The sequence below is a fragment of the Artemia sp. Qi Xiang Cuo genome, chromosome 13 (assembly GCF_049724085.1).
Source record: "Artemia sp. Qi Xiang Cuo chromosome 13, ASM4972408v1, whole genome shotgun sequence".
Classification (NCBI taxonomy): Eukaryota; Metazoa; Arthropoda; class Branchiopoda; order Anostraca; family Artemiidae; genus Artemia; species Artemia sp. Qi Xiang Cuo.
Window position 1 is genome coordinate 62001628 of NC_142806.1, and position 13513 is coordinate 62015140.

Consider the following 13513-nt stretch of genomic DNA (forward strand, 5'->3'; position numbering starts at 1 on the left):
AACACTACCAGGAATCAATCCATTAACCAACAAACAGGATGCACTACCAAAAATGCAATCCCCAAATATATGCTTATTCATTCTAAACTGTAATGCAGTTCAGGTCATGAACATACATCAACTAAAGAAAACAAAAATTATTGCAGAATTGGCAAAAATTTACATCCCAGATGATATGCTCATTCAAGCAAAAAAAGATCTTGCTTTACTTTTAAAAAAGCTGAACATTGATACACATTCATATGAAGAATAAATCAACAACACAACATTTATCAATACTCCAATGGAATGTAAGATCACTCACAGAAAATAAGCTAAATGAACATCATTTATGAATAATAATTTTATTAATATTGCTTGCCTCCAGGAAACTCATTTAACCCAAAATCAACAAATTAAGTCTCTGGGATACACTATCCTGAGAAAGGATAGATCTTCAGAGAGAAAAGGAGGTGGTGTAGCTTTATTAGTTAATAATAATATAAAATTTTGTGGCATCAATTTTCCAGATTTTGAAAATGATGTTGATGTAATTGGTATAAGTGTTTGGCTGAATAATTTAAAAACATACATAATAAGCTTTTATAACCCTAATGGCCAAACTTCAGATGCCAAGGATTTCTTTAATTATATAAATAATTCTAATATGTTAAAAAACATCATTATTTGTGGTGATTTCAATGCCCACAGCCTTTTGTGGGGGAATAAACCAGCAAATAAAGCTGGTAAATTTATTGAGCATATGATTTCAAATAATAATGAATTAGCTGTTGCTACCCCTCCAAACCTAAATACATATTTTAACCCCAAAAGTGCCAAATTCTCCACAATTGACCTACAAATTGTGTCTCTAAATTTTTTGAACAAAATTTACATAAATAAAATTGATAGTCTGGGTACAGACCACTTTGCTATAGTTTGCTCCCTAAATGAACCTGCTGAAACTTCTTCTCATACTTCCAATTATATCAACACTAAAGCAAATTGGTCTATTTTCCAAAATAAGCTAAATGATGAAATTACAAGTTTCACCCAAAGTTCATGCATTTCTAACACAACAGTTGACACACATGCTGAAGCCTTGACATCTTTACTAATAAATAAAGCTAATCATACTATCCCCAGGACAACACCTAAGAAAACATTCCCTAAACAAATTCCTAAAGCATGGTGGACAAATGAGTGCCTAAATAAATGGAAGATAAAAAAGGCAGCTAGGACAGAATTCATAAAAAAACCAACACCTACTACATATTTAAAAAAATTACAAGCAGAATCTAATCTAAAAAGGACTATAATAGATGCTAAATATAAATACTGGAATAATTTTGCAAATAATCTCTCCAGAGAAATGCATGAGCCAATTATACATAAAGTCATAAGCCACATATGTGGGAAAAAGACTTCTCCCAACCCACTCCTGTATGAGCTTATACATAATAATACCCATTATGACAATGATATTGAAAAGGCTAACCTATTTGCAACTCTTTTTGTTAATAAGCTAACATCAAACAATCAAAGCAATCTGTCCACAATTCCTATGAACCCTAGTTACCAACCACGCCCAGGATCCGAGTACATAACTAATCCATTTTCAATCCAGGAATTGAATAATGCAATACATCATATTAGGTCCAAAACTAGCAGCAGCTATGACAATATACACCCTACATGGATAAAGAATCTCACACCTTCATACAAACAAGAACTGCTAAATTGTTATAATCACGCTTGGGCATCGTCTAGGTTCCCCAATATATGGAAATGTTCGTCCCTCCTACCAATCCTAAAGAAAAATAAACCAAAAGATAACCCTGAGTCTTATAGGCCCATAATGATTACACCGGTGATGGGTAAAATAATAGAGAAAATGATTTATCACAGACTTCTCTGGTTTGTTGAGAAAAATAACATGATCCCACACACTCAAACTGGATTCAGGAAATACCACTCCTCAACGGATGCTTTCATTTTGCTAACAAATGCAATAAATCAATCTTTCTCAAAAAATAATATCCTAGTGGCAGCTTTCCTTGATTTTGAAGGAGCATATGACAATGTGAACCACCAAATCCTTTTAAATAAACTTGCAAACCTTGGAGTACCTCCCAAGCTAGTATCCTTTATTAAATCCTTCATAGAAGTGCGAAGTTTCATTGTTTGTGTTGGTTCAGCCTCTTCACCCCAAAAGACAATATCCAAAGGCCTACCTCAGGGAGCAGTCCTCAGTTTCCTCCTATTTGCCCTATATCTCTGGGACATGAACCTACCCCACACGAATCTACAATATGCTGATGATCTGGTGCTATGGTCATCTGGCAACACCTTTCAGATAGCACAGTCAAATCTGCAAAAGTCACTTTTCCAGTTTGAAAAATTCTCTCAACATTCAGATTTACCCATTGCACCCACCAAGTCAAAAATAATCCAATTTCACAGGAAGCGAAACCATGTTAATGCAAAACTAACTCTAAATAAAACAACTATTCCAGAAGATAATAATATTAATTACCTAGGTCTCATGCTTGACCAAAAACTTAATTTCCCCCTCCACATTTCAAACACAATAAAAAAATGTTATAGAAAAGCAAATATAATAAAAAGACTTCTTTCCACACCCTGGGGTTGTAATGAGAAAACTTTACTCCAATTTTATAAATCACATATACGACCCCATATTGATTATGGGCTCATTGTTTATGGTGCTTGTGCAAGGACCCTGATGCAGAAAATTGAAACAACACAAAATGATATAATACGTCTCATATTTGGTCTTAGGAAACCCACAAGCACCAAGTTTCTGCTTATGGAGAGTGGATTAACAACAATAAGGGAGAGACGTAGCTTTCTCTTGATAAAACATCTTACAAAAATTGAATAAAATAGCTCACACACATTACATAATTGGTTAAGAAATCTAGCCATGTATAGAGGTATTGCAGATGAGTATGCCAATATTCAAAAGAAGTTCCCTGTACCAGCAGAGTCTATCGTACGTACTTTCCCCCAATCCCCTCCATGGAACTGGTCATTTCCCATAATAAATACTGAATTTTCAAAATGTAATAAAGATTTAACCCCCAGTGCTTTTGTTCAGAAAAAATTTGCAGAACTTAATACAATTACCTATAAAAATCACTTCCAAATATTTGTTGATGGGTCAAAAATGAATGAGAAGGTTGCAAGTGGTGTTTTCCTTCCTCACCTGAAAATTGCAATGGGCGAGAGATTATTTAATAATTTATCTATAATGTCTGCTGAGTTAAATGCCATAATCATGGCATTAGAACACCTTAAGCAAAACCAATCTTTGATTGAAAATTCGAATAATATTATCATCTATTCTGACTCTTTATCAAGCCTTGAGTTGCTGGCCTCAGCTCCTCAATACAAGTTGGACATTGACACTTATCATTGTCTCAGTATTATTGATAATCTTGCTTCAAGTGGCATAAAAACTTATTTTCAGTATATTCCTAGTCACTCTGGCATAAGTGGTAATCATCAGGTTGATGAAATAGCAAAAATGCTATAAATATTGACCAGCCAAGTGGGAGACCAATCCCGATTAGAGATATTTACCAATGGAGGCTATCAGATATTAATTTTATTAAGATTAATCCTATCCTTTCCCCCTTTCCCAATAAGTATCTTTCTAAAATTTATCATAGAATTCGTTCTGGAACAAATGGACTAAATTTCCTTTCATTCTCATATAATCTTTCTAATTCAAGTGGTTCTATTCCCCTGTCCCCTGTTTGCAGGCATTGTAATATGAATAATGAAACAATTGACCATTGCCTATTTGAATGTAATATGCTGACGTATGCACAACATACATTGCTTTCTAAACTGTTAAAATACTTCAAACACCACAAAATCCCACTATCAGCCAAGAGCCTAGCCAACTATACCTGCACACAGAGTATAGAAATCGACATCTATCATCTTATATTTGAACTCCTAGAGTCGAAAGATCTGCTGAAAGATATCTGAATATATCTAATAAATATGAGGCAATCAAGCCAGTAGCTCTGTAGCCCACAGAGTGAAGCAAAAGGAAAAGGGCTAAATAGTGTTACTGAAAAGCCCGCCTGCTGTTAAATGGAAGAAGATGAAGAAGGAGTCCATTTAGGATTCCAGGTGCTTATTTTTAACAAGAAGAATTTGTCCTCTGAAGTCGATTCTGATATTTGTAGCTCTCTATCTATTAGTGCTTTAGAAATAGGCCTATTTAAAAAGCTTCTAAAGTAGAATTTTAGAAAATTTTGAGTTTGGGGGGAAGGGGGATTTAAAAAACATCTTCCCATGATATAACATGTCCTCTGAAGTCGATTCTGATGCTTTTAGCACTATCTATTAGTGCTTAAGAAAAATTTTAAAAGCTTCTAAAGTAGGATTTTTGAAAATTTTGAGTTTGGGGGAAGGGGGATTTCAAAAACATCTTCCCATGACATAACTTGTCCTCTAAAGTTGACTCTGATGTTTGTAGTGCTCTATGTCTGGAAAATTTTGGGGGGAAGGGGGATTTCAAGAACATCTTCTCTTAACATAATTTGTCTTCTAAAGTTGATTCTGGTGTTTTAGTTCTCTATGTCTTAGCACTTTAGAAATATTTAAAAAAGCTTCTAAAGTAAAATTTTGGAAAATTTTGAGTTTGGGGGGAAGGGGGATTTCAAAATCTTCCTGTAACATAATTTGTCCTCTGAAGTTGATTCTGATATTTGTAGCACTCTATCTATTAGTACTTTAGAAATATTTAAAAAGCTTCTTAAGTAGAATTTTAGACATTTTTAAGTTTTGGGGAGGGGGGATTTCAGAAACATCTTCCCATGACATAACTTGTCTTCTAAAGTCAATTCTGATGTTTGTAGCCCTCTATCAATTAGTACTTTAGAAATATTTAAAAAGCTTATACAGTAGAGTTTTAGAAAATTTTTAGTTTGTGGGGAAGGGGGATTTTAAAAACCTCTTCCCTTCATGAGTGCATGGACCTATAAAAGTAAAAAACATCTTCTCATCACATAATTTGTCTTCTAAAAACAATTTGGATTTTTTTACTGGTCTATCTCTTGTCAAATCCTTTCCCTAATTAATAAAGTTTAAATGGCTTATCAACACAGAGCTGCCTTCTACCCCATGGCACCTGCATGCTACTGTTAAAGGGGTTATGATAAGCATAGTTGTGACATCACAAACAGGTTCAATAAGCAATGTCAGCTATATAGTAAATAAGTTAAATGGATTGTTAAATCAAAATAGGATTTTGGAATATATTTTAATGAACAAGGTTAAAAGCTGAAGTTGTGTAATGTAAGTAGTGATTTATAATTATGATAGTAATATAGGATGAAATGTGAGCTAAAACAACTAGTAATGTGCAGTAATTTACCATTATATAGAGGGGGGAAGGAGTGGAGGTAGGCATTTCAAAGTACCTTCCTGGGACACACCTTAGCATGTAGATCCATCCCTGAAAATTTCATTTCATTTTCCTAACCCAACCCCTTTCCCAAGATAGCCAAGAGTAACTAAAGTAGAATTTTTAACTTTTTAGGCATTAATTGAGGGGTTAGGCTGTACTGAAAGTAGGCTAACCGAAAATACAACAGGGTCTATAACCTAGGCTAGCCTATCTATGAAACAAGTACCGTAAGTCTAAAGATTTTCCTATTAATGCATTGACTTTATAGGGGAACATTAACATTCCTGCTAGACTAACTTCTCCAACTCAACAAAAGCCTAGAATCTAGTAAATAAAGGTCGAACTATACAATACAGTAATAAATATTTAAAATATACATCACTTCCATACCATTTTTACTAGTGACGGAAGTAATGATTATGAAGAAGCTATTACTGTACAGTGTTTATAATTAACAGGGTTGCTCAAACTTTAAGGGACAAAAGTGTCCAAATCAGTCAAAAATGGACACTTTTAATGTCCCTCTAGAAAATTATCAAGTATACAGGGTAGCCACTATGAATTTCCAAAACCTGTGAAAAAAGTGCCAAAAACCTGTGAAATTCATCCTTTTTTGTTCTGCTACCTCGCGGTCTGTTACCTGCTTGAGTTCTGCAGGTATTTCCAGCTTTGACATTAACACTACCTATAAATTAAGTTTAGTACTAGTTCAATTTGAAGAGATGGCATAAAAAAATCGTCATGAGAATGTCAACGGAGCGATATTTTATATCAATTATCGAAACCGCTCCCTATCTTAGTCGAAAAGTGAAGAACCAATTATAGAGATTCATTTTCACTTCGGCATTTTCATAAGTTATGCGAAAAAGATGCGAGTCGTTGATCTTTATTACCAATTAAGGATTTTTGGGTGTGAAAAGGTCTGAACGACTGTAGCAACGAAATGTCTATTTTGACCTACAGTGGTTTTAAACTTAAACAAAAGCCGTCAATCTCCTTAACCACTGAGTCAACTGGTTGTTCAAGTGGTTAAAATTGTTTAACAACTCCTTTATCTTGCCGTTTTCTGAACATTTAGAAGTAGCCCTGAGCAAAAATTACGTTTTCGAGAACTAAAAAAGTGAGAAGACAGGGTCGATTGAAATGAATTCGCTTCAGTTATACTCGATAAAAACTGGTGACCAGCGTTTGACAAAAAATCACAGCTGAAAGTATAAAATATAAAACAGAAACGTTCGCTAGCGGCTATAAATAAAATTAAGCCGCAACATAGCTTTTCTGCGAAACTCCTTTCTTTCTATGACAGCAGTATAATAATAGCCATATGCACACGGCTCGACGCCACAGGGATTTATGCGGAACGTGCCAGCAGTGAATGGCCATTCACTTATTCTTTCCAGCCTTCTCAGTGGCCTTGGTGACTTTGCCACAAGCAGTAGGTAGGTCCTTGAAGTTGATCGACTTGATGAAAAACGTCAACCATAGGATAGAAGAAAAAGTTGAGTTCAATAATTCTAGTATACCACATTGGTTGTTACTTTAGGTCCTATTCCTATTTGGTGTATAAATGGAAGTACTCTGAAAATGAAAACAGTACATTCTCTAAATGTGTTTGAAAAGTCTCAGATCGGTTCTAAGAGACAAGCAACGGCCACTATCGATTTAAACTCACCTAAAGGGATCTTCAATTGGGCGGCTGGGTGGCTAAAGGGCATCAAGAGCTTCAAAGAAGGTTTTTCCGTCAGCCTTGCCTTCTTTGCGCTCAATGGCCCGCCCATTGTATCATCGAAGACTGTCAGATGGTTCCAACATGTAGTCTCCGTGCCAATCAGAAATTGGGACGAAGGCAACGGATGCTGGGTTGTAACCGATCTTCTTGATGTAGGCGGAAACTTATTTCTTGATTTCCTCGAAACGAGCTTAGGAGAAGATGTTCCACGAAGAGAAATCTTTTAATTCAAAATCTCATTTCAGGACTGAGATGTGGAAAACATAGGTGGAAATGAAGATATGCTTTCTTTGCGGAAAAAATGAACTAATAGGATACAAAAAAGGAGGAGGGGAATCAAAGAAAAACAAAAGAAAGAAAATAAAAGAGCAAGATCAGATTTAATAGAAAGAGTATCAGAAACAAAGAGTAACATTAAGAAATAAGAATATAGAACAGTAATATCAAAGCAAACATTTCGATTATTCAAGCTGAAGACAATTATAATTCTCTCCCTGACTCAGTAGTCTAAGCTGACACAATTAATGGCTGCAGAAATGGACTTGATTTATTTGGAAAAGCGTGTTGACAAAAAGGCTTTAAATGATTTTCTCGCAACTCCAGGGCTGGATTTATATTCTTCCTTTTTCAGTATAAAGTATAAATTAGGGTTCCCCTTTGTAAGAATTTATTTCATCCAAATGTTAATGTATTCATAAGAATGAGATTAATGTGTTTATTAGAAAAAGATCCACGACCTGAAAAAATATCATTTAACTACCATTCTGAGATAACCAGCTCGTTCAACGCCAACCAATATAAAACAGAACGGATTTCCAAAAATTGCACTGGCCAATGTCCCGACACAGTCATAGTCAAACATTAAAATTACTAAAACAATAGAAAAAGAAGTTCCGCATTCTGATTTTCATTTTCCTTCATTTTCAACACTAAATGCTGAAAGCTTGAACATAGATAAATTGGCAGAGTTGAAGCACATTATTTATTTCCCAACGACAAAAGGTGATATTCTATTAGATCTGATTTGCAGAAATTTAAGTAATGTTTATAATGAACCCCGAGAACCATCTCCCCTGGTGGTAGCTACCATTATATGGTGCATTTGACACCTCTCCTTCATTTAAGATTAACTATATTATTGAAACTGTAAATTATCGTCCCTTTTTAGATAAAGGTATTTTTAATTTTGACAATTAGATTTCTTCTGAATCTTGGGCTGATGTAACCCTTAATACATTTAGTCGTAAAAAATAAGTTCCATATTGAATATCAAGAAGACTTTCCTGAGAAGACATTCAAACGTTGTAATACGGATCGACCTGACATTAGGCAAGAAATGAAAGATTTAGTTAGACATAAGATTCAGCTTCCCTCTAATGATTTTTTTAAGGTTAATTTAGACGAGGTTACGTGCGCGCACGTAACCTCGTCTAAATTAACCTTAAAAAATGAAATAAAGCTATGTCGACTTTGCATATTTTATTCAACATATCCGAGAAAGAATGCTGAAAAAGCATTTATTCACTTTGATATTTAGATTTTGTTATTTATAATTGTTGTAACTGATAAAAGATGATGATAAAAAATAAATTATCCACTCTGACACTTAGATTCTGTCAATTTTATTCGATGTATCTGACAAAAGATGTTGTCAGATACATAACCGCATAACCATCAACATAAAAGTTGAATTGTTTCGCTATTCCAAAGAAATTGAATTCCTTACTGTCATGACAATGCATGCATATATTTCCAATAGTGCTACCACTTGTACTTGTTTCATAGTTTAAATACTTCTCCTTGTCGGCATTCAATGCTACAATAACCTTGTTATTTGAACATACTTTATTAAAATGCTCCATCTTAACTTTTTTTTTTAAGATATGAATTATGTGATTATCGTTCCACTGCGTAAAAAATACTGATTTAATACATGCAATAGACTAAGTAGTTTCAATAACCAGACATAGAATACCAATGGGAAAGCCACAACATATCTCTGGCCAACCATAGAGTAGAATTGTTAGAGCCGTAGGCATATTTTGTCATTTTAAGATACGTATAAAAAAAGATAAAAAATACATAAAGTTGAATAATTTCGAAGTTTAAAAAAAAATAGTCTGTTTTTATGGAAAAAATATTGAATTAGAAAAATCAGTCCTCATCATTATGAGTATCCAAAACCGGACTTAAGTTTCACATTTGAACTAGAGAATTGTATTTGCCATAATTTTTTTACATGAAAATAGAGTTTATGGTCATAAACCCTTATTAGCTCAGATTTTACGGAAATAGTTTTATTTTTCGATCCAAAAATAGACTTAAGTTTCATATTTGAACCAGGGAATTATATTTTCCATAATTTTCTTATAAAAAAACTAGAGTTTACGGCCAAAAACCCTTGTTAGCTCAGATTTTACAGAAATACTTTATTTTTCGATCCATAACTGGACTTAATTTTCACCTATGAGCCAATGAATTGTATTTTCCATAATTTTCTTACAAAAAAACTAGAGTTTACGGTCGAAAACCCTTTTAACTCAGATTTTATAGAAATATTTTTATTTTTCGATCCAAAAATAGACTTAAGTTTCAGATTTGAACCAGAGAATTGTATTTTCCATAATATTCTTACAAAAAACTAGAGGACAAAAGATTTGGATAAATAAAATTTATTCACTCTAACACTTAGATTTTTTAAATTGCATTCCCATGTATCCGAGAAATGGATGTTGATATAGAATTTAATCAATCTGATACTTAGATTTTGTGAAATTGCTGTATTGACTGTCTAGGAAGCGACTTCAATCGATAAAGAATGTTAATAAAGAATTTGTTCAATTTTTTTTTTATAATTTCCTGAATTAAATTCCTGTATTTTGTATCCAAGAGGTGAATTCAAGAAAGAGTTTGTTACTTACTTACCTACTTAATTACTTACTTACCTACTTACTTACAATTTTTTCATAATGACATAATAACAAATCCAACAACGGATGTTGATAAAGAGTTTATGCATTCTGATAGCTAGATTTTGCCAATTTTATCTCATTTGTCTGACAGTATATGTATGCAAATTCCAAAAAAACCCTTATTAGCTCAGATTTTATAGAAATAGTTTATTTTTCGATCCATAACTGGACTTAATTTTCACCTATGAGCCAACGAATTGTATTTTCCATAATTTTCTTTAGTTTGTTACTTGTTACTAATTTTGTAAGTTTGTTACTTACTTACCTACTTAATTACTTACTTACCTACTTACTTACAATTTTTTCATAATGACATAATAACATATCCAACAACGGATGTTGATAAAGAGTTTATGCATTCTGATAGCTAGATTTTGTCAATGTTATCCCATGTGTCTGACAATAGATGTATGCAAATTGCAAAAAACCCTTATTAGCTCAGATTTTATAGAAATAGTTTATTTTTCAATCCATAATTGGACTTAGTTTTCACCTATGAGCCAACGAATTGTATTTTCCATAATTTTTTTACAAAAAAAAACTAGAATTTACGGTCAAAAATCCTTTTTTAGCTCAGATTTTATAGAAATAGTTTTATTTTTCGATCCAAAAATAGACTAAAGTTTCAGATTTGAACCAGAGAATTGTATTTTCCATAATTTTCTTACAAAAAAAACTAGAGTTTACGGTCAAAAATCCTTTTTAGCTCAGATTTTACAGAAATAGTTTATTACCTAGCTCATAAAAGCCAGAAATAGCAAACTACCCACCTAAAATTGTAGGTTTCAGACAACACACACCTATGAGACACTAAGAAACCTAGCTCTGAAAAGCCAGAAATAGCAAACTACTCATCTCAAATTGTATGTTTCAGATAACACACACCTATGAGAGACTAAGAAACCAAGCTCTGAAAAGTCCAAATAGCACCCCAAACTATAGGTTTCAGACAACACACACATACAAAAGGCTATGAAACCTAGCGCATAAAAGCCAGAAATAGCAAACTAACCACCCCAAATTGTAGATTTTAGACAACACACACTTATGAGAGACTAAGAAACCTAGCTCTGAAAAGCCAGAAATAGCAAACTACCCACCTCAAATTGTAGATTTTAGATAACACACATCTATGAGAGACTAAGAAACCTAGCTCTGAAAAGCCCAAATAGCATCCCAAACTATAGGTTTTAGACAACACACACCTACAAAAGAAGAAATGTCTTCAAAGTCAAGGCTATAATAAAAAAAAAGTTCTGGATATTTTTGTCAGTTTGTAGTTTACGCACTAATATCAATATCAGTAACGATTCTATTTGAACTTTCTCCAAGTTGATGAAATTGATCTCTAAAGGGTTCATGATAAAAAAAAACTAAAATAATGTCGTGAAATCATTTTCAACACTCAGAGCAGGGGGACGTTGGGATTGAATCATAGAGAAACATCGAATTTACTTTAAAAAAAAATCTGACTCAAAGACGTTTCGTTCTTTTCACTGGCTTGAAATTGCTTACAAACGAGCCAATCAGGTGTTACAGTCCTTTTGGTTGCTCAAAATTCGACAAAGAAACGACGGTTTGGTCAGTTTTATTTTGCAAGATATTTCTAAAGCCAATTAAGATGAAGAAATGTCTTCAAAGTCAAGGTTATAGAAAAAAAGTTCTGGATATTTTTTGTCAGTTTGTAGTTTACGCACTAATATCAATATCAGTAACGATTCTATTTGAACTTTCTCCGAGTTGATCAAATTGGTCTCTAAAGGGTTCATGATAAAAAAAATAGCGCACGCAATGCTGAATGTGCTTTCAAAAACCCATCTGGTCGAAAACATGTTTGTTATCGTTAATGATTTCCAAAGATGTAAGAAAATTATGGAAAATACAATTCTCTGGTTCAAATCTGAAACTAGTCTATTTTCGGATCGAAAAATAAAACTATTTCTATAAAATCGGAGCTATTAAGGGTTTTTGGTCGTAAACTCTAGTTTCTTGTAAGAAAATTATGGAAAATACAATGCAACCGAGTCTCTCAAACCCCTTAAAGTTCTTTTAAAAGATACAAAAACTACTTATTTAACACAACAATTTCGTTTTTAATGGGCACCAAGTAAAGCAAAACCACACGGAATCAGGCAACCGAGTCTCTCAAACCCCGTAAAGTTCTTTTAACAGATACAAGAACTACTTATTTAACACAAAAATTTCGTTTTTAATGGGCACCAAGTAAAGAAAAACCACACAGAATCAGGCAACAGAGTCTCTCAAACCCCGTAAAGCTCTTTTAAAAGATACAAGAACTACTTATTTAACACAAAAATTTCGTTTTTAATGGGCACCAAGTAAAGAAAAACCACACGGAATCAGGCAACAGAGTCTCTCAAACCCCGTAAAGCTCTTTTAAAAGATACAAGAACTACTTACTTAACACAAAAATTTCGTTTTTAATGGGCAACAAGTACAGAAAAACCACACGGAATCAGGCAACCGAGTCTCTCAAACCCCGTAAAGCTCTTTTAAAAGATACAAGAACTACTTATTTAACACAAAAATTTCGTTATTAATGGGCACAAGGTAAATAAAAACCAAAGGGAATAAGGTAAAAGAGTATCTCACATCTTGACACGCTCCTTCAAAAGATATTTGAAATGCTTCTTTCACACAAAAATTTAGTTATTATTGGTTCCCAGGTATAGAAAAACCCCTCGGAATCAGCCGACAGATTTGCCCAATCTGCGTCAAGCTATTTTCACATTTGAAAGTACTAATGATTTAAAACACAAATTTCATTATTAATGGGCATCGGGTAAAGAAAACCCACATGGAATCAGGCAACAGAGTCTCTCAAACCCCGTAAAGCTCTTTTAAAAGATACAAGAACTACTTATTTAACACAAAAATTTAGTTTTTAATGGGCACCAAGTAAAGAAAAACCACACGGAATCAGGCAACCGAGTCTCAAACCCCTTAAAGCTCATGCAAATAACATGGGAATTCCTATACACGCAAGTAAATTACACGCAAGCAAATAACATGGTCCTATAGCTGCAAGCAAATAACATGGGAATTCCTATACACGCAATCAAATAACATGGGAATTCCTATACACGCAAGCAAATAACATGGTCCTATAGCTGCAAGCAAATAACAAGTGAATTCCTATACACGCAAGCAAATAAAATGGGAATTCCTATACACGCAAGAAAATAACATTGTCCTATAGCTGCAAGCAAATAACATGGGAATTCCTATACACGCAAGCAAATAATACGGAATCTCAAGGACGAATAAAAAACGGATGTTGACTCGAAAAACCAGTTTGCTTAAGTTATATAATTATGACCATACTCTCAAAACATGTTTGACCACATTATACTTTGCTAAATA